Genomic DNA, 20,560 nt, shown 5'->3' with positions numbered 1-20,560 from the left:
AAAAATAAAACTATCTATTAGAACTACTAATAGATCAGCAGTCTCACTCTTGGGATATATCCAAAGGAAACAAAACCACTACCTCAGAAATATATGTGCACTACAGTGTCCACTGCGTTATTATTCACAGTAGCTGAGACCAGGAAACACCCTAAGTGTCCATCGACAGATAAATGGATAAAGAAAATGTGGGGTGTATACACAATGGAATATTACCCAACCTTAAAAAAAAGAAGGAAATCTTGCCATTTGCAGAAACATGGATGGACTGGAGGACGTTAAGCTAAGTGAAATAAGCCAGATACAGAAAGACAAATCCTGCATCATCTCATTTATATGTAGAATCTAAAAAAAGTCATAATTAACAGAAGCGAGAAAAATCATGGTTGCCAGGGGGTGGGAGGTGGAAGAAATAGATGTTGGTCAGTTATAAGATGAGTAAATTTGGGGATGTTGTGTACAACCTGAACACAACATTATATACCTGAAATTTGCTAACAGAGTCCAACTTAGGTGTCCTCACACCACATACACGCAAAATGGGAACTCTGTGAGGTAATGAATGTGTTAATTAGTTGGAATGTGCTAATCATATCACGATGCATACATATATCAAATCATCACAATGTATACCTAAGATATATATGATTTTTATTTGTCAACAATACTCAATAAAAATTCCTTCAAGTGGAAATGGAAAAACATAGTAACTCAACGTCATATGAAATATAAAGTTCTCTGGTGAAGATATGGATATATTTTTTTTTCATTTATCCATATATATATATATATGGATAAATGAAAACCTGTAATGTTGTCATTTTGGTTCTCAACTCCATTTTTTACTCTTGCATAGGATACAAAAGACAAATACATAAAAGTAATTCTACATCTAAATTAGTGGGTTCACAACATATAATGATGTAATTTGTGACATCAATAACATAAGAGGGGGAAGTGAGGTTTGAAGGAGTAGGATTTTTATATGTAAGTGAAATAGTTATCAATTTAAATTTAAATACATATTGGCATAGGGGCACCTGAGTGGCTCAGTGGTTGAGCATCTGCCTTTGGGTAAGGTCGTGATCCCAGGGTTCTGGGGTTGAGTCCCTCTATCCAGCTCCCCAGGAGCCTGCTTCTCCAACTCTGCCTATGTCTTTGCCTCTCTGTCTCTCTCATGAATAAATTAATAAACTCTTTTAAAAATAAATAAATATATATATTAGCATAACAGATTAAAAAACAGGACCGATCCAATTATATGCTGTCTATGACAGACTCACTTTAGACCTAAGAATATGCATAGATTGAAAGTGAAAGCATAGGGTGCCTCGGTGGCTCAGTCCGTTAAGCATCTGCCTTTGGCTCAGGTCATGATCCCAGGGTCCTGAAATCAAACCCCACATAGGGCCCCCTGTTTCATGGGGAGCCTGCTTCTCCTTCTCCCTCTGCTGCTCTCCCTGCTTGTGCTCTCACTCTGTCAAATAAATAAATAAAATCTTTAAAAAAAAAAAAAGTGAAAGCATGGAAAATGTCATTCCGTGCAAATAGTAACCCAAAGACAACAAGAATAGCTATACTATTATTAGACAAAATAGACTTTAAATAAAAACTGTTACAAGTGATAAAGAAGGACACAACATAATAAAAGGGTTCATTCACCAAATATATAATGACTATAAACATATGCACACATCACAGGTCTGAAATATAGAAAACAAACATTGAGAGAACATATCAATAATTCCTATAATTCATCAACAACCAAAAAAAAAAAAAAACTCCACCAATTCTCAGATGGGCAAACAACATGAATGGACATCTCTCCAAATAAAGTATATAATGGTAATAAGCACATGAGAAGATGTTCAACATTAACAGTCATTAGGGAAATGCAAATCAAAATCCCATGAGATACCATCTCACACTCATTAGGATAACTACCAAAAAAAAAAAAAGAAAGAAAATAACAGATATTGGTACAGATTGGGAGAGATTGGAACCCTTGTGCATTGTTAGTGGGAATGTAAAATGGTGTGGCCACTATGGAAAACAACAGAACTATCGCTTCAAAAAATTTAATAGATCCAGCAATTCTACTCTGGATACATACTCAGGACAATTGAGAGCAGAGTTTTGAAGAGATATTTGTACATGTTTATTCATAAGAGAACTATTCACGATAGCCAAAAGGTGGAAGAAACTCAAGTTTCCACTGATGAACAAATGGATAAACAAAATGCGGTATATACATGCAATGAAATATTATTCAGCCTTAAAAATTCTAAGGCAGAAGAATGGTAGTTGCCAGGGGTTATCATAGGGGACAATGGAGACTTATTGTTTAATGGGTACAAAGTTATAGTTTTCCTTTTTTTTTAATTTTTATTTATTTATGATAGTCACAGAGAGAGAGAGAGAGAGAGAGAGAGGCAGAGACACAGGCAGAGGGAGAAGCAGGCTCCATGCACCGGGAGCCTGATGTGGGATTCGATCCGGGGTCTCCAGGATCGCGCCCTGGGCCAAAGGCAGGCGCTAAACCGCTGCGCCACCCAGGGATCCCAAGTTATAGTTTTCCAAGATGAAAACAGTTCTGGAGATAGACAGTGATGATAGTTACACAATATGAATGTATTTAGTGCCACTGAACTATACACCTAGGATGGTAAAATATATGCTATGTGTGTTTTACCACCATTAAACATTTTTTAAGCAGCCAGGGGGACAAAAGACACACTATAATGGAGCAAATATGTAGATTATGGCAGACTTCTGGTAAATGATATAAGTTGGAAGGTAGTGGAGCACCAACTTTGAAATACTGAAAGAAAAAGCTGTTAACCTATGGTTCTATTACCTGCAAAAACATCATTCAAAATTATAAAACTTTGGAGAGGAAGAGATAGGGGGAAAACCTTTGTGACTTTGAGTTAGCAAAGATCTCACATATATAGGTGTGATGTGCAAAGGAACAGATAAATTGGATTTCTTCAAAAGCTAAAACTTGGTCCAAGTCCCTGCTCCGCTGTGTCGGGTACACTTGGGCCCAAGCTCGAGCTTGTGAATAAACCCTCATGTGTTTGCAAAAAAAAAAAAAAAAAAAAAGTTAAAACTTCAGCTCTTGAAAGATCTTATATATATAATTATATATATATATATCTGACTTTGAGTTAGGCAAAGATCATATATATATATATACATATATATATACATATCTATATAAGATATAGGCATGATGAGCGAAGGAACAGATAAATTGGATTTTATCAAAAGTTAAAACTTCGGTTCTTAAAAGGACACTGTTAAGAGAATGAAAAGAGCTAGAGACTGGGAGACAATATTTGAAAATCAAATATCTGATGAAATTCTTGTATCCAGAATATATCAAGAACTTGCCAAATTCAATAATAAGAAAACAAACAACCTAATTTAAAAATGCATCAGAGGATTTGAACAGACACTTCTCTCCAAAGATGACAGATGACTAGTAAATAAACACGTGGAGAAATGCTCAACATCATTAGTCACTAGAGAAATGTTAATTAAGACCACAGTGAGATTTCACCGCACACCTGTGACAATGGCTAAATTAAAAAGACTGTACCAAGCGCTGGTGGGAATGTGAAAGGCACAACCACTTTGGGAAACGTTTGCCAGTGTCTTAAGAAGATGAACATATGATCCAGGCATTTCACTCCTGTGTGTCTAGACCACAAAAGCCTGTCAATATCCTGTCAAAGGTCTTCACACGAACCAATGTTCATCGTAGCTCGATTCGTAATTGCTCTAACCTGGAAACGGCTTAAAAGATCCATACCACTCAGCAATCCCAAGGAGTGAATTCTCGGTATGAAATAATGTAGCGCACGGATGAATCTTGAAATAAGTGTGCTGAGTGAAAGCAACCAGCAAAGAATAAAAAAGAATACATTCCACTTGATTCCATTTGTATAAAATTCTAGGCTATGCAAACTAACAGAGAGAGCAGAATAATAGTTGTTAAAGGGTGGGACAGAAAGATACTAAAGGGACAGGAAGAAACAACCAAAAACCCAACAGCCCAACTCAACAGGAAGAAGCCATCCTGGGTTGTTGTTGTTGTTAATTTTATTTATTTTTTTATTCATGAGAGACGCACAGAGAGAGGCAGAGACACAGGCAGAGGGAGAAGCAGGCTCCTCCAGGGAGCCTGATGTGGGACTCGATCCCAGGATCCCAGGATCACGCCCTGAGCTGAAGATAGACACTCAACTGCTGAGCCATGCTGGGTTTCTACAAGTGTTTTTACCTGAATGGAACGTGTGGCTTTTATTTGAGATAAGCTGAGATCGGAATGTCATGTTGGTACTTTCTCTAAATATTTGCCCTTGTGCTATTTTTAGAGAGAGCGGAGGACTGCACAGCACTCACTACTATGCCATGACAATCAGCAAAGCACAGAGGTAAGCACCAGAGCAACCATGCACACTTCCAGCACAGGTAGCTGGTGCCCAACAAGCAGCTACAGACTCAACGCACCACAAGGAAACCCAGGGATGGCTTTTTAAGAACAGCGAGACAGGGGCGCCTGGGTGGCTCAGTCGGTTAGGCGTCCACCCGTGGATCTCAGGGTCCTCGGATTGAGCCCCACGTTGGGCTCTCTGCTTGGTGGGGAATCTATTTCTCTCCCTCCCTCTGACCTTCCTCCTCACTTCGGCTGTCATAAATAAGTAAAATCTTTTTTAAAAATGAATATTGAGAAAGAACAACAGCAAAATATTCTCATAAAATCCTATTCATGTCTCCCAAAGAGAAATTCACACATGTCCATAATGGAATAAGGGAAAATAGGAAATAAAATAAAATAATGGAAAAAGGGAAAAAAATCGTGTTTCCTGTTGGACATTTTCACACCCGAGTTTTACATATATAGTTAGGTTTTTACAGCACTAAAGTAAAGCCACCAGGGGGAAAATACAAAAGGTGTGTTCTGCTCTGTAAGTCCAATTCATCTTCACGTTGGTTCTCATTTCCTTCCACTCGTTTGTCTTTTCCAGTTGCCAGGAACAGCTCTGGGAATAATCACCTCCCATGCCAAAAGCTGGGGACATGATAATTGGTGTCTGATGACAGGAGAGGACATTTTTAAGTAGTCACTTTCAACTTCATAACATATATGTCATCTTTAACCATGTGCATGCTGCTTCAGCTCCTACATTCAAGGGAAAAGGGGTGTTTATGGAAGACGGCCCAATTACAAACATAAATTCACCAAAATTTTGCCTTGGTTTAAAAAAAAAAATTACAACCCAGAAGATCAGGTGTCATTTATGGAATTTATGTCAATAAATTACAATATATGTAATTATGTCAATTTATGTCATTTATGATCTTAATATACAAGACCTAGAAAAAGGTCTCTATCTACTTACCTATCAAAATGACTCCCTGGTTAATATGAGTAAAGATTTGAATTTTTGAAATATCATAAGAATAAGCCAAAGGGAAAATACATTCTTGGCTGTATGAGAAACACATGCTGTGTATCACTCATAGGAGATCCTGGTATTACTTTATAGAAAGTGGCAATTAAAAAATACATATATATGTATTATATATATTTATATATTATATGTATACATATAATATACTTATATATATAAAGTAGCAATTATTTAAAAAGGAACCCATTTGGGACATTCACAAAGGGTCTCTTACAAGCTCATACTACTGAAAAGAACCAAAAATAACTATTCATTCTGACACCAACATACCCATAATGCATATCTCAACCAGCTGGGAAGACCTCAGCCATGCTGGCACATAGTGTGTGGCCAATTGTCTAGGCTTCCTCACAGCCAACTCCATACAGATTTTAAAAATGAGAGACTTGAGCAGTCAGCATCGCTCCTGTAGCCCAGGAGTGGCATGGCTGGCTGGCTCACTCGCCAGTAAGTGTATATTTGCTTAAGCCTTGCATAAAGTTACCTTAGGAAAGCAATGATTCTGATGTTTCTGCTAAAGAACCCTCCACATGGGGCAGCCCGGGTGGCTCAGTGGTTTAGCACCACCGTTAGCCCAGGGAGACCCAGGATCCAGTCCCATGTTGGGCTCCTTGCATGGGACCTGCTTCTCCCCCTGCCTGTGTCTCTGCCCCCGCCCCTCAAATAAATAAATATTAAAAAAAAAAAAAGAACCCTCCACATGTACACACAGGGAGGTGCAAGCAAAGATACAAGGGCCGCTCCATTTGTAATGAAGAAAAACTCAAAAAACCTAGGTGGTCCGCAATTGGGGGAATTAATAAAACTGCTATAGTTACCCAGCAGACTAGAGCATAGCAGTTAAAAGGAATGAGCTAGACCCACAGGGCAGGATACAGCTGGACATCTGGTGCTTTGTAGAGTTTTTAAAAAGACACATTACATAACACACTTACAAAAGGATACCATTTGAGGGAAGACAAATCCTGCCCTGAACACTGTATTTCCTGTGTATAAATACGTATCAATGCAAAAGCAAAAAAATGATACAGAGAGATCCAAAATAAACTCCTAATAGGAAGAGGGGGAGGAAGGGAAGTAAGAGCTGGGAGTGTAGGGTCCTTTGCTCTCTAGTGAACAAATAATCAGAGAAATTTAATTCTCCATTACTGTCTACTGCCCCCCCTTTCTTACGTATACATAAAACCACTGTCAACACTGCATGCTAATGTTTGTACCGCACATAATCTAGTTTACCTTTTTAGAGCTTATCTGAAAAAGCAAAGGGAAAAGCAAAAGAATGATACTTTTTATTATTCACAGCTGCCAACTCAATCTTATTCTAGCTCTGGAATGAATCTACTGGAATATGTTTTTCCAAGGTTAGAGGTTTTAAGATTGATTTGATGAGGTGATACCAGGGCATTTTGTACAGCTGGAGTTTTTCTGCAGAAAAATTTACATCTTTGTAACATTTCGTGTACAGTTGGCATTATTTGTGGAAGTGTGTTGAAACAATGATTTCCCTCTTTTTCTGAGCCAAGAGACTACTGCTCCTTCTTAATTTTGTTTCGGAGATTACCCTGGCAACCCATCCTGCTTCACCTAGCTGTGTTCTGCAGGGGCCCCCACAATTCCTATGCATGGATGGGGTGCCTAAAGGAGCCAAGCACGATTACCACAAGTACCCCAGCTACTCCTTCACTGAAAATCACAGGATGCTCATATAACAAAATGCAAAAGAAATGAATTTAGAATCCGAGACCCATAGGCACCAGCAGCAAACAATTGGGAAATGAAATATTCTATTTCCTCCAAATTCATCTACAGATGCAACGCACTCCCAATCAAAATCCTGGCAGGCATTTGTAGAAACTGATGAGCAGATTCTAAAGATTACAGGGGGGGACGCAAAGGGCTAGAATGTGCAAAACAATTTTGTCAAAGAAGAACACAGTCGGAGTGTCAAGTTGCAATACTTGATTTCGGTATTCACCATAAAACACAATAATCAAGACTGTGCGGTAACTGGCATAAAGATAAGCACACAGATGAATGAAACAACACAAACTCCAGACACAGACCACAAATACACAGAAAACTGATTTTTTTCTCCCCACAGTTATCACAGCAATCCCACAGGGAGAGGACACTCATCTCAACAAATGGTGCCGGAACAGGTCGACACCCAGTTGGGAAAACCATGAACATCAAGCCCTTCCTCACACCATACACAAAAATCCACTCAAAACGGACCACAGGCCGAAACGTAAAAGGTAAAATGATAAAAATTCTAGAAGAAAACCTTTGTGACCTAGATTGACAAAGGTTTCTTTGATGGGACACAACAAGCATGAATAATGATTTAAAAAAATCGATCAACTGGACTTCGTCAAAATGAAAAGCTCCTGCACTTTGAAAAGTGCCTTTAAGAACATGAAAAGGCAAGCCTGGGACCAGGTGGAAATATTCACAGTCTACGCATCCGACCAAAGAATGGATCATGCAACCAACTCTGGTGATTCAGTAACAGAAAGACAAGCTACAAAAAGGGGTGGAAGGGATCCCTGGGTGGCTCAGGTGTTTAGCGCCTGCCTTTGGCCCAGGGCGCGATCCTGGAGTCCTGGGATCGAGTCCCATGTCGGGCTCCCGGCATGGAGCCTCCTTCTCCCTCCTCCTGTGTCTCTGCCTCTCTCTATCATAAATAAATAAATAAATCTTAAAAAAAAGGGGGGGCGTGGAAGTTTCGAGCAGCCACTTCACAAAAGATGTAACAAGTGGCTAACAGGCACAGGAAAAGGTGCTTCCTGTGGTCGTTAGTCATCAAGAAAATGCAAATTAAAAGGACAGACAACCACACACCCACAGAGAGCTGAAATCCAAAAGCCAGGATGGGCCACAGGTGAAGTAGCTGGACCGCAAATACTTCTGGCGGGGATGCTGAGTAGCCCCAGACCCCTTGTTCTGGGGATCCTACACCTGCTCAGTTCACCGCCGGCCCCCCTCCAGCTTTTGAGGGGCTCAGCTTACTCTGAAACATTGCCTTTCTCATGGAAGGTAAGGGAGGCAGGCTAGCCCTAGCCCTGGGCTCTAACCCACCTGCGCGGTCCCTACGATGCTCATGCTCGATGCCCCGGTGGCTAAGGGAGCTCTGATTTAGGTTATTTGGAAAAACCTGCTGTTGCTAGCTCAGGTGACCTAAATATCTAAGCATAAGGGGTTCCCCCCCCCACAGCTTCCTCATGCAAATGAACTTCTCCAAGATACTTGAGAGCAGGGGTTCTTAAAGGGAGGGCCCCCACTTGCAGCAGCAGCAAGACTGGGAACAGAGAGAGGCGGCTACAGCCCCTCCTGAGGCCACCCCAGGGGGTCGGCGTCTTTCCGGGATGCTGGGGGGGGGGGCCCAGTGAGAGGGGCTGCCGGGTCCCCACCGAGAGTCCCCTGGGATCGTGTGGGTGGTGGCCCCAAGGTGCCGTTAAATTGGGTACAGCGGGCACAAGCAAGGACAGCCAGCCGGGGCCCAGATGCTGGCTGTAGCAAGGGTCGTGCCTGGGAGGGGAGAAGTTTCCAGAGACAACTCCATTTCTTCAAGCACCCTCAGTCTGGGGGACAGGCTTGGAGAAACAAAACAGTACCAGAAAAGATGCAAGACTACATACTTTTTCTCAAATGCAAAAAAAAAAAAAAAAAAGTGCATTTCAACTTGAAATGTAGATGCTCAGGAATCATTCAGATCCAAGCGACTTGATTATACAGGACAGACAGATGGATAGAACAGAAAGATCAGAAGGGCCTCATCCTCTCACCTGGCTTGCCACCACCCCGCAGACCCTGGTCTCTCCCTTGGGCACCTGGGATCTGGGGACACTTACCTGTGTGCCGTCAGGAGCCACCTGCCCCCGGGCCTCGGTTAGGGCTCAGCAGACGATCCTTGGACCTCAGTTCGTCCTGAAGGGTGAAGAAGGAACATCTCCCGAAGGAACATCTCCCGTCACCAAGGAACTCCAAGTTTGCGCTGGACCCAAGACGGGGCGTGGGGAAGTTCAGCGCCAGGACAGGCCTGGAAGCGTGGTTGGAGGACACTGGCCAAGGAGGCCCCCCAGAACCGCAAGGAGGACCGCCCTGGAAGGAACCCCGAATGTTAATTCCCTCCACAATATTCTTTAAGGACCTACATCGTTGTGCAGTCACCCCTCTGAGACGCCGGCCAGGCCACGGGATTCTCCTGCCACCCGGCCAAGATCTGTGGGCTCTCGGGGCTTCTTCAACCTGTGAGCTAAGCAGGATCCAACCAGCCAGCACCTGGGTGCTCTACTGTAGGGCTCGCAGGGGCCCTCAGACCCTTAGGCCCTTAGGCGGGGGCACCTCCCCAACAAGGGACAGGGGGCCCTCTCTGGGTGCACTCCCTCCCCTCCCTTCCCTCAGAAGACAAAGCTGACAAAAAGCACCTGTGAGATTCTGACTCCCATTCCACCTACCGGTTAGTGCTGGGCTCGGCTCCCAGGTGAATTTCTCTCCTTTGCTAATTTGTCTTCATTCTTGAAAGCTGCAGCCACTTCTGCACAATCCCTCCAACACTTCAGGGAACACCCAGAAAGAGGGGGTTGGGGGTGGCGATGGAACCAGCTTTATCATCAGCTAGTTGGAAATACTGCTCAGGAATGCATGTTTTAATTCTGAAAATGTTGAATTTTTTTCTTTCTTTCTTGTTTCTTTCCTTTCTTTTTTCTTTTTCTTTTTTCTCTCTCTCTTTTCTCTCTCTCCTTTCTTTCTCTCTCTCTTTTTTTTTTTTTTCATTAACTCAGGAGCTGCGTTGAGGTTTGCAGGAAGATCTCATAGGCCTTGACTGCAGGGTCTCAGGGTTCCTGTCCCAGCGGCGTCTGAGGGTAGATGTTGGTGTCTTTTCCACTCACCTTCCCAAACCTCGACATTTAAAGTAACTTGGTGAACTTTAAGTTTCCTAGGCACCTATATATACATTTGCATGGTGGGCTGTGAACATTCCTGATCTATGTCTCCACATATCCTACAAACATGACTGGCAGCAGAGGGGAAAGGTGCAGAGTGTTCTGCACAGCACGAGAGCTGCCCACAGCACAAAGCCTGCCTCCCAGAAATGGATTAAATCGCGACACGGCCCCTGACTAGGACCTCGCGCAGCTATTAAGGAGAATAAGGTAACCCGTCGTGCCTAATGGTCATATTGCCGTATATACTCGAGTATACGCAATTCACAACACGGTGATATGATGCATCGTATATTAATGAAGCAAATTCCTAGTATTTATTAAATAAGATGCTGTCACGTAGGACGATTATTTTGCATTACGCGCTGCGAGCCACTGTATTAAGACGCGATACACTGGTTCATGAAAAAATCAAAGTGCAGAGAGCTGCAAAGTATAAAAAAGAATGTGTTGCCCCTCCCTTCCTGCGCTTCCGGGGTGCTTCGCCCCGGAGGGGAAACTGAGGCCCCGGCGGCGCGCCGCCCGAGGTCTCGGAGGAAGCGTGGCGGAGCTGGGATTCGAACCCCCGACTCGGGGGACGGCCGCCCCGGCGCAGGCGCAGGCGCAGGCGCAGGCGCAGGCGGGGGCCCGGGGAACCCCGCACTCCCCCAGGGCGCGCGCGAGTCCGCGGGGAGGGTCCGCCCCGCCCCACGCCGGCCGCAGGGAAGGGGCGGGGCCGCGCCGGCCGGGCGCGCTCGTGCTCGTGCTCGTGCTCGTGCTCGCGCCCGCGGGGCGAGCTCACGGGAGCGACGCCAGGATAGAGGCTCGCGGAGCCGCCATTCCAACGCAGGCGCGGTGGCCAAGTGGTAAGGCGTCGGTCTCGTAAACCGAAGATCACGGGTTCGAACCCCGTCCGTGCCTGGCGTCGGCCTTCCCTCGCGAAGAGGCGACTTTTTAAAAGGCGCGACCCCTTTTCCAGAGTGGCCCTCCGCAGCGCCCGCACGCCGGGCCCACGCCGCCAGAGCCGCGCCCTGCGTGCCCGTGGGTGCCCGTGGGTGCCCGTGGGTGCCCGTGGGTGCAGAGCGGCCCTACTGTTTTCACCCCTCCCGGCCTCGCGGAGGCGGAGCGTCGGGGGGCGCGCCCTCGGCTCCCTGCACACAGCGCCCCCTGCCGCCCCCCGCGGGGAGTGGAGGGTCCCCGGGAAGCCCGTGGCCCCAGGCAAAAAAAGAAAAAAAGAAAAACCCCTACAAAGTCCAATTGTATCGTCTCTAACGAGAGGCCTGCGGGCCGCCTGGCCGTTTTTTGAAAAAGAAATAGGCGCTGCGGGGGCGGGAAGGTCCCGCCCACTCGTGGAGCCGCGCGGGCGTGGACACCTCCGCGGGGCGGCGCCGCCGTTGGCCTTTCCGGCCCGGCCGTGGAGGCGGCCTCGGTGAAGGAGGCAGGGTCGCAGGGAGCCCGTTGTGTTTGCATCACGGAAGGATGCACCCGGGGGGGGGGGGGGTGCACCCAGCGACGCGTGCAGTGACCCCCACCCCGCGGAGGGAGCACCCGAAAACCCGCCTGCTCCAACCCAGCCGGACGCTCCTGGTTGAAGGGAGCGGGCACCGGCTGGGGGTGTGATGGGGGCGGGGCCCGGCAGGAGCGCCCGGGAGGAAGAGCCCCGACCAGCATCCCCCCGCCCTTGAGAGACCCCCGGGCCTCTGCGTGGGGGGCATCTGAGAGCAGCATCCCCAGCCCTTGGGAGACCCAGGGGCTGCCCGCCCCCCCCCCGCCTCTGCGTGGGGGGCATCTGAGAGCAGCATCCCCAGCCCTTGGGAGACCCAGGGGCTGCCCGCCCCCCCCACCGGCCTCTGCGTGGGGGGCATCTGAGAGCAGCATCCCCAGCCCTTGGGAGACCCAGGGGCTGCCCGCCCCCCCCCGCCTCTGCGTGGGGTGCATCTGAGAGCAGCATCCCCAGCCCTTGGGAGACCCAGGGGCTGCCCGCCCCCCCCCCGCCTCTGCGTGGGGTGCATCTGAGAGCAGCATCCCCAGCCCTTGAGAGACCCAGGGGCTGCCCGCCCACCCCCGGCCTCTGCGTGGGGTGCATCTGAGAGCAGCATCCCCAGCCCTTGAGAGACCCAGGGGCTGCCCGCCCCCCCCCCCGCCTCTGCGTGGGGTGCATCTGAGAGCAGCATCCCCAGCCCTTGAGAGACCCAGGGGCTGCCCGCCCCCCCCCCCCGGCCTCTGCGTGGGGTGCATCTGAGAGCAGCATCCCCCCGCCCTTGGGAGACCCAGGGGCTGCCTGCCCCCCCCCCCCCCGCCTCTGCGTGGGGTGCATCTGAGAGCAGCATCCCCAGCCCTTGGGAGACCCAGGGGCTGCCCGCCCCCCCCCCCCCGCCTCTGCGTGGGGTGCATCTGAGAGCAGCATCCCCAGCCCTTGAGAGACCCAGGGGCTGCCCGCCCCGCCCCCCCCGGCCTCTGCGTGGGGTGCATCTGAGAGCAGCATCCCCAGCCCTTGAGAGACCCAGGGGCTGCCCGCCCCCCCCCGCCTCTGCGTGGGGTGCATCTGAGAGCAGCATCCCCAGCCCTTGAGAGACCCCGGGGCTACCCACCCCCCCACCGGCCTCTGCGTGGGGGGCATCTGAGAGCAGCATCCCCAGCCCTTGCGAGACCCCGGGGCTCGCTGCCCCCCCCCAGGGCCTCTGCGTGGGGGGCATCTGAGAGCAGCATCCGCCCGCCCTTGCGAGACCCCGGGGCTCGCTGCCCCCCCCCCCCAGGGCCTCTGCGTGGGGTGCATCTGAGAGCAGCATCTCCCCGCCCTTGGGAGACCCAGGGGCTCGCTGCCCCCCGCCCAGGGCCTCTGCGTGGGGGGCATCTGAGAGGGGCCTAGCTGGCACGGGGTGCTGATGCTGCCGGCCCCACCCCCCAGGACCTGTCTTCTAAAGGCAGCCCTACTCTAACCCCAGGGGTATGAGGGCATGCGTGGGTACAAAGGGGGAAGCTCATGCACACGTGAAAGTAGTGAACACCAGGCTCCCACCTCACCCCGGGGGTGGTGTTAGAAGACAGGTCCTGGGGGCCCCGGGGTCGCTCAGTGTCTGAGCATCTGCCGTTGGCTCCGGTCGTGATCCCGGGGCCCTGGGATCAGGTCTCCCTCTGCCTGTGTCTCTGCCTCTCTGTCTCTCTCATGAATAAATAAATAAAATCTTTTTTAAAAATTTAGAAAAAAATAAAACGCAGGTTCTGGATCTTCAGGGGAGTCCAAGACTCCGCATTTCTGACTTGCGTCTTGGTGGTGCTGGGGTGGCTGGTCCCCGCCCTCCCTGAGTGGACAGAGAGTAGAAGGACCCACAGCAGATTAATGGGACCTCTCTGGGGGGGCAGTCCCATCTGGGAGCTGGTGAAAGGCTTCCTTCACTTCTACCCTGTGAATTTTCACACTGTTTGGATTTTCTGGGAGATGATTGTATTACATGTGTGATTTTTAAAAATTTTTTCCAGAATCACTCCAGAGCCCACAAACCCAAAGATAACCTATTAGAACACAGGCAAATTAGAAGGATCCAGAATTAAGACAGCTGATGATCGAGTGTCCTTTTCTCTCCACTGGGGCACCCATTCATTTCTTTTGAAGGAAACGTCACAAAAGAACACTGTGATTCCTCGCTGTTAAAAATATCCCAAAATTGGGGCACCTGGGGGGCTCAGTGGTTGAGCATTTGCCTTTGGCTCAGGTCGTGATCCTGGGGTCCCAGCATCGAGTCCTGCATCGGGCTCCCTGCATGGAGCCTGCTTCTCCCTCTGCCTGTGCCTATGCCTCTCTCTCTGTGTCTCTCATGAATAAATAAATAAAATCTTTTAAAAATCCCAAAATGTTCCTCCCCATTAAACAAACAGAAAACCACACTGCCCCCCACAGGTTGGCCAGTATCTGTGGGGGGAGGTTAGCTGTCCACAGAGGTTTTCCTGCCTTTCCCTCCAAAGAGCGGACCAGCGCCCAGGTGACATCATCATAGGAAAGCACCATTCTGATGCCCCCACCACTGTCCCCACCTCACCCCATACAGAGCGCCCCCCCCCTCGGCCCTACACGATGAATGGACTTTTCTAAAGTCCATTAAATTGTCCAAAGGCAATTTACAGAAGGCCCTGTGGGTACCATTTCCTCCCCCCCCAAACAAAATTGCACAAAATATCTGAGTACATGTTTATAAGGTGGAGAAGCGTTTGCTGTTTTTTGTGGTTAAGCCTGGAAGATTACACATGAATCTCAAAATCATCACCTCTGGTCGAAAACCTGGGGGTGCCACGGAGCTGTAAAACCAGTTCAGAATCAGACACTAGTGAGCAAAATTCCAAATTTGGGTGCTCGTTACACTTAAATGGGTAAAGCTGATTATGTGTCTGAATAAGCAAGCCATTTTATGTTGATTTAAACCACTTGTGTTCATGAATATATAAAGCCGTGTTTGGGTTTCTATAACTTTTCCTTGAATTTCTGCACGTCAGCCTGAAGCCCGCCGTGTTTGCCTGGCGAAGAGGTGAAGAAGCATTCTCTGGTCTCTGGATATGTAAAGGGAAGATAAGCCCCCCAACACTGGGGTTGGGAGGGGAGGCCTAGGACCCCTGAGACCCTGCTGTGCGCATGTGACCCCTGGGGAGAAAGTGGGTTTGCACTGGGAGCTCTGTAAGGGTAGGTCATGATAGAGGCCTAGAGAGGTGAAATAGGGACGCCTGGGCGGCTCAGGTCATGATCCCAGGGCCCTGGGATGGAGCCCCGCAGCAGGCTCCCAGCTCAGCGGGGCCCTGCTTCTCCCTCTCCCTCTGCTGGCTCATGCTTTGGCTCTCTCTCAAATAAATAAAGAATATCTTAAAAAGAAAAGAAAAAAGGTTAAATAAGAATTTTGAAGCCAAAGAGGGAGTCCCGGATCCTAGCAGAGGCTGCTCGGGAGCATGTTTCCACAGTGACACCAGGTGGCACCATGGAGCAGGGCAGCGTTGGCCTGGCTTCTCTCTGCCCCGCCTCTACCAGAGACTGATGGGAGCCTCGGACCCTCGGCTTAACCTCTCTGGGCCTCAGTTTCTCCCATCCTAAGACTGGAATGACACACGCTCACTTGCTTCTCATGCAGGGGAGTCCTTCTGATGACAACATCGCAAACACCCACCAGGCAGGATGTAAAGGGTGGTCCCTCCACATCGTGGCATCCTGAGTAGCCATTAAAAGGAATGACAGGTTTAGGGATCTGGAGACTAATTAAGAAACAGCTGTGTCTTGCTTTGGGGGTTTTATTTCACAGCTTTATTGAGGTATAATTGATAAATAAAAACACTCGCATGTATTGAATGAATACAATCAGATGAGTTTGGGCGTACAGATACACCTGGGAAACCGTCACCTCCACCTTTCCTGGGTCCCTTTGCCTTTTTTTTTTTTTTTAAGATTTTATTTATTTATTCATGAGACACACAGAGAGAGGCAGAGAAACAGACAGAGGGAGAAGCAGGCCCCATGCAGGGAGCCCTTTGCGGGGCTCAATCCTGGGACCCCGGGGTCATGCCCTGAGCTGAAAGCAGATGCTCAACTGCTGAGCCACCCAGGCATCCCCCCCTTTGCTTTTTTTTTTTTTTGTGTATATATGATAAGAACACAACATGAGATCTTACCCCCCCCACAAACAAATTTATTAACAACAGGCACTGTGTTGTACAGATCTCTAGAATTTCTCCACCTTGTAGAACTGTAAGTTTAGTGGATATCCTGTCTTCATAAAAGTAAATATATAAATAAGCATATTTATCCACACCTGTATGGATTCTTATGTTGGTTTCTCAGAATGTGAAGAACAACACCCCCACACCCCGGGCAGAAGGCTCCATGTCATGCTGTTGACCATGAAGACCTCCAAGTGGGGTGAGGGCTACGGGTGGGGTGGGAGGGGGGCTTATGGAACCAGTTACAGGCTGTCTTCCTACTACCGTGGCATCAGGGAGAGAAACCATGTCACTTTGAGGCTCACTATTTTTGCAGCAAAAACTCAACAAACTTAACAGCAAAAAAGGAAAAAAGAAAAGAGAGGGAGGGGGATCCCTGGGGTGGCTCAGCGGTTTAGGGTCTGCCTTTGGTCCAGGGCGTGATCCTGGAGTCCTGGGATCGAGTCCCACGTCGGGCTTCCTGCATGGAGCCTGCTTCTCCCTCTGCCTGTGTCTCTGCCTCTCTCTCTCTCTCTCTCTCTCTCTCTCTATGTCTATCATAAATGAATAAATCTTTAAAAAAAAAAAAAAGAAAAAGAAAAGAGAGGGAACACGTAAGGAGTCCAGAGCTGTCAGGGCGCCGGCAAGCACAGGCTGCCCCAGGCCAGCGCTGCGGCAGGGAGATGCCACGACTGCAGTGGAAAAGCTCGCTCTCGTCATCTGAGCTGACCCCCCGGAAGGAGAGGCCTCGGGTCCCCTGCCCTGGCATCGCTCCCACCTGGGATGACATCATATGCTCTGAAAAACCTACATTAAAGAAAAAAAAAAAAGGCCCTCTTAATAAGAGAGTGAGTGATTTGTAGTCGTGCAGGAGTTGAAAACCACATTTCAAAACCAGAAGCGTATTTCAGGCATGAGTAGCACTTAAAAGAAAATATTGTGGCAGGCCCCTGGAAGCAGCAGACGTTGTTTGTGTCACATCTATCTGAGTTTTGCTTTAGCAAATCACCAGGCTGGCGCACAATGAACACTTCCCCAGACCCTGTTCCCTTCGGCCCCGGCCCTGGCCTTCTGGCTCAGGTGAGCGGAGCTTCATTTTTGCACGTAGTGTGGGCACAAGAGAACCCCTGCCCCCGACGCCTTGCTGGGTGTCGGGTCTGTAACAGTCCTCGAAACAGCCAGCTAAGAAACCCCGTCCCTTCCTTTGAGGAGTGTTGGCGACAGGCTGTGCAGTAGCCTGTTATTCTTGCCTTCTGGTCTTCGCGCCCCGCGTAATCCCCTCTCCTTCCGTGGGAGGACTGTGACCTGCTCGCAGCCAACAGGATCCAGCGAAGGTGACGCGATGCCACTTCTCTGATCATGTTGCATAAGATGGCAACACCCATCTGGATAGCAGGCTCTGTCTTGCTGGTCGGGGAGGCCCACATGGCGAGGATCTGGAAGGCGTCCTCCGGCCCAACCACCGGCAAGGCATCGAAACCCTCAGACCAGTGGCCACAAGGAACCAAATTCTGTCAGTGGCCATGGGAACTTGAAAGTGAGTCCTTCCAGGGGTGCCCGGGGGGGCTCAGTGGCTGAGCGTCTGCCTTTGGCTCAGGTCATGATCCTGGAGTCCTGGGATCGAGTCCCGCATCAGGCTCCCTGCTCAGCGGGGAGCCTGCTGCTCCTTCTCCCTCTGCCCCGACCTTCACTCGTGCTCTCTCTTGCTTTCTCTCAAATAAATAAATAAAAAGTTAAAAAAAAAAAAAGAAAAGAAAGTGAGTCCTTCTAGTTGCTATGAGCTGAACATTTATGTCACACACACGAAATTCCTATGTCGAAGCCCTAATGCCCAGTGTGATGGTATTAGGAGGTTAGGCCTTTGGGGGGATAATGGGGAGGGGATGAGGTCATGAGGGTAAGGCCCTTTTTTTTTTTTATAATGCCTTATAAAAAGAGGACGAGACATGAGAGCCGTCTCTCCACCATGTGAGGACAAGGAGGCCGTCCGCAGGCCAGGAAAGGAGCCCCCACCAGACACCAAATCTGCCAGCACCCTAATCTCGGACCTCTTCCCAGCCTTCAGAAATGGGAGAAATAAATGTGTGTTGTTTACGCACACACCCCACTCACCCACCCACCCAGTACGTGGTACCTGTCACAGCAGCCCAAACTCAGCCAAGAGCCCAGCCTGGCCAACCAGGCTGCAGCCTCCGGAGGACCCAGCTACGTGGCACCCAGCCTCCTGACTCCCAAACTGGGAGAGGCTAAAGGTATGTGGCTGTAAGTTTGGGGTACATTTGGGGTAAGGGGGTTGTGCAGCAGTGCACAATTAACGCAGGTGAGTCTGATGAGGAGCACGGAAATCTGATTCCCCTCCAGGTCCTCCCAAAGCTCCTGGTGACATCTGCCCGAGGCCCAGTGACAAACCCAGCATCCGTGCTCACGTTGGTTTTCTCCCGCCACCCTTCTAAGTTAACCAGAATATGAGCAAACTAAAAACCACACCGCCTTGCCTTTCCGTTTCCATAGGTCACAGGCCCAGGTTGGTTCTGGGCCTCACACAAGCCTAAAGTCAAGGTGGCGACCAGCCAGGCTAGTGTCAGGAGACTCTGGATGAATCTGCTTCCATGCTGACTCTGGTGGCTGGCCAGATCCAGTTCCCTGCACTGGTAGGACTGGGTTCTGTTTCCGGCGCCTCGAGGCCTCTCTCCAGTCCTTGCACACGGTGTCCTGACATCTGTGCCAAGTCCTCTGCACATTTCAAATCTCGCTTCACCTTCTGCATGTTTCTCCTGCGAGCCAAAAAAAAGTTCTCTGCGTCGTGCAAGCCAAAGAAAGTTCTCTGCTTGGAAGCACTCCTGGATTTGGATTGGGCCCACCTGGATAATCCAGACTCATCCTCCTACTTAAAAAGTCTATGACTTTAATCACATCTGCAAAGTCCCTTTTGCAGGACCCCTGGGTGGCTCAGTGGTGGAGCACATGCCTTCGGCTCTGGGTGTGATCCTGGGGTCCCGGAATGGAGTCCTCCACTGTGCTCCCCACAGGGAGCCTGCTTCTCCCTCTGCCTGTGTCTCTGCCTCTCTGTGTGTGTCTCATGAACAAATAAATAAAATCTTTTTTAAAAGGTCCCTTTTGGGCAGCCCAGGTGGCTCAGCCATTTAGCGCCACCTTCAGCCCAGGGCCTGATCCTGGAGACCCGGGATCGAGTCCCACGTTGGGCTCCCTGCATGGAGTCTGCTCCTCCCTCTGCCTGTGTCTCTGCTGTGCTCTCTCCCTCTCTCTCTGTGTCTTTCATTAAAATAAATAAAATCTTTAAGGAAAAAAAAAAAGGTGCCATGAAACACAACATATTCAGAGGTCCTAGGGATGAAGATGTGGACAAATTTGGGAGACCACGATTCTGCTTACCCCAACACTTGACTCACCCCTCCTCCCTGACCTCTGCTCATCCAGTTGGTCAACGCCTAAACCTCTCTCTAGTCACCTCCCATGTGTTGCTTTAGACCTTCACTGTTCCGATTCTTCTTTGATGATTGGTGCTTGGACTATTGCAGTAGACTCGTACCTGGTCTCCTTGCCTTTAGTCTTGCCTCTCTTCCATCTGCTTTCCACTGTCATTTGACCTCTCTCCAACGCAGCAGTGAACATGTCACTCTCAACGTTCCATCCTCCACAAGCTGCCCACCACCACCAGGATAGACCCCAAGCACGGCATTCCAGGCCCCAAGTGGCCCTTCTACTGTGCTCCCTCCTGCTCCTCAGTGTTCTACAGTTCAGCCTGTGCCTCAGTCCTCTGGGTGCTGCGTGCACGCGGTTCCCTCTACCTAGGTTGGCCTTTCTCCATCTCCAGTTCCTGGAGAACTCCTACTCATACCACAAAACCTTGCCTAACTATTACTAACTTAACTACCGTCTTCAATCATGCCCCAGCTCAGCAGTTGCAGTTGCTCTTCCCTCGGTGCACCACGGGCACTTCGGGTTTATTGCCCCTCCAGCGCCTACCACCTGATGTTACAAGAACTAGCTTACACACCCATGCGTTTCCCAAGAGACCAGAGGCTGAATGCTCAGATGCCCAGAGGAGCCAGGTTGTGTGAACATGTGAAAGCCTTTCGGGTATAAGACAACAAGGACTGGAAGGGGCTCAGAGAAACTTGCGAGCCCATGCCAGGCTAAAAGCCACCACATTTCTGAAAACCCCGTGAAAATGAGACTCAGGAATTTTACTCTGGCATGTAAGCCTTTGCGGAAATTTCTGGACAGGAGGGTGTTCGAAGCAGCATTGCCGGGAAGACCAGGGGATGTCTGTCCAAGAAAACAGAAAGGCAAACTGTAGAGTGTCTTCAAACAGAAGACAATGAAGTTGAGCCACTCGAATAAATAAACTATGTGGAGAAAGCTCACAGGACGTGGAGCCAAACACACAAACAAAAAAAGGCTGGCAGAGAAAGATGATGCCAGGTACACGGAGTCCCCACGATGCAAATAACGCCC

At 49.0% G+C, this 20,560-nt stretch overlaps 1 non-coding gene across 1 annotated transcript; it reads left to right on the top strand.

Moving 5' to 3' along the window:
- The first annotated feature begins 11,257 nt into the window (after nucleotides 1-11,257).
- TRNAT-CGU lies at nucleotides 11,258-11,329 on the top strand. The gene has a single exon. It is a non-coding gene; the product is annotated as a tRNA-Thr (tRNA).
- Nucleotides 11,330-20,560: the final 9,231 nt, after the last annotated feature.

The sequence above is a fragment of the Vulpes lagopus genome, chromosome 3 (assembly GCF_018345385.1).
Source record: "Vulpes lagopus strain Blue_001 chromosome 3, ASM1834538v1, whole genome shotgun sequence".
Classification (NCBI taxonomy): Eukaryota; Metazoa; Chordata; class Mammalia; order Carnivora; family Canidae; genus Vulpes; species Vulpes lagopus.
This window is presented reverse-complemented; position numbering and strand designations above follow the sequence as displayed.